This window comes from Euprymna scolopes, chromosome 3 (genome assembly GCF_053919585.1).
Source record: "Euprymna scolopes isolate OS-2025 chromosome 3, ASM5391958v1, whole genome shotgun sequence".
In the NCBI taxonomy this organism is placed as follows: domain Eukaryota; kingdom Metazoa; phylum Mollusca; class Cephalopoda; order Sepiida; family Sepiolidae; genus Euprymna; species Euprymna scolopes.
In genome coordinates this window covers 152,128,838-152,131,045 of record NC_136484.1, presented here as the reverse complement: position 1 = coordinate 152,131,045, position 2,208 = coordinate 152,128,838, and positions in this window count along the sequence as shown.

The window sequence follows — 2,208 nt, the reverse complement described above, 5'->3', positions numbered from 1 at the left end:
TTCCCAAAGTTATTATTGGAAACAGCGTTATTAGAGTAGAGAGTTCCACGTAAAGGTGTTCCAGTAATAATCTTGTGTTTTTTTTTCTAAATTCGTAATTATGTTCCTTTGTTTTATTTATTTTTATTTCTCCAATGAAGGAGCAAACATCTTTCACATACCATTATTTCTGACAGTACGTTTTATTTATTCGCCCCGTCTTAAGTTTACAAAATAATGCTCATGAATTATTTCTGGATCCGTTTATAAATAAGAGTTTTGTTTGGAAAATCAGAAAAGAAACACTTGTCTTTTCAGTTATTTAATAATGCAGGATATTTAAAATGCTTTGCTGCAAACTATTCGTAATGGAATGAAGATGAAAAGCAATTTGTGTTCAAATAGTTAAATTTAATTACAATAATGTGAAAAAGAAGCATATCTGTGTTTATTTTGTAATCTGTAAGGTTATGTGATAATCGCGTTTTAATCGGAAAGACGGCGTTATTTTTTCATATAGAAAATGCTAAATAAATGGAAGCAAATATCAATTACATTGTATGTATAAGACAAGAATTAAATGTAAATTAGAAATAAGGAGAAGAAGAGAAACATGGAAAATAAAGATAAATATTTAGAACAACAAATTGAATAAAAATACAATTTCAGAAAGAAAAACAGGAAACATGAAACAAATAATAGAAAATGCGAGGAAATCTATAAAAAAAGTAAGAAAGACTGTTAAATAATGGATTGACGAAAACAAAATTAATGAAAAATGTGAGACTTTTCTTCGACTTTTTTCCTTATATGTATAAGGGAGATAATTTATTTAATGCTGTCTTTATATTTCTTATTTTAGGAAATGATTCAATAAATATGTTTACATTTTGAAAGAATTAAACAAAAACAATATCAATGAACAATAACTAGAAAATAGGTTTGGAAACAATAATAATTAATAACACGAAAGCAGTACTTACAGGATATTAACACGAGAAATCTGTCATTAAGGAATATTAAAAAATGATGACTTGAAAATGTGTTGAGAAACAATATTAAAGAATAATGCGTTGGATAGTTTTATGAAATGATATTAAATCGTAAGAAAATGTAAAAATACGTTAAGAAACAAATACAAATAACTTAGCATTATTTAACAAATAACTTAGCATTATTTAAATATTTTGAGAGAATATCAATCAAAACGCTACATTGAACAAAGTCTAAGAGAGGGTGGGGCTATTGCTTTTTACATTTCAAGAGCGCTCGACAAAGGGTGGCATTTAGGTCTTTTACACAAACTTCAGGTTTATGGTATTGGTTGTAAGATTTTTAACGTTATTAGGTGATTTTTATCTTATGGATGCTTGTGATTGACTATGAAAGGTGCCTCTTTTAGTTATGTTTCTTTAAAAGCTTGTATTTTTCTGTGCTCGATTTGAGGCAAAATTATGTTTCTTCTCTATTTTAACGATCTTTCAGAGATTATTATAAAAAATAATAACGTTGGCGTTTTAACCATTTTATACAGCTTTTGTTTGTCGCCCATCTTTCACAGATCAGTTAAAATACGCACGGTAAATCGAGAAGCTAATTTCGGTTGAGGTGTGAATTGCGTTATATGAGGAGGAATTGAATTCGATTTTTTTTTTTAATTTCTCATCAAATCTTTTTTGGAGTTGTCCCTCAGGGATCCATCCTGGGCCCAACTCTTTTCCTGATCTACATTAATGATCTTCCAAATCATATCCTTACATCATTTGTAGACATTTATGCTGACGACACTACCATTTATGGTACCACATCTAAGACAGTAAACGACCAAGTTCTCTCCAATTCTCTCTCCTCTGATCTTGAGCACGTAGTACAATGGGGAAAGGAGTGGCTGGTTACTTTTAAGGCATCTAAAACCAAGCTTCTCTCTTTACATCATCAACATTCTAATTCACATTTGTCATCAATTGAAATGAATGGCTCTCGTCTTCAGCAGGCCTCAAGTTTTGACAAGCTTCTGGGCTTGACCATTACTCCTGATCTTAAATGGAACACGTATATCAAATCTGTTGCCAAGGCCGCTGGAAAAATGGTGGGATCTTTCTATCGATCCAGTAGATATCTCACTGCTGATGCTATTCTCTACCTATATAAGAGCCAGGTACGTCCAAGGATGGAATACTGTTGCCACATCTGGGCAGGAGCTGCTAGAAAGGACTTGTCCTGCCTTGA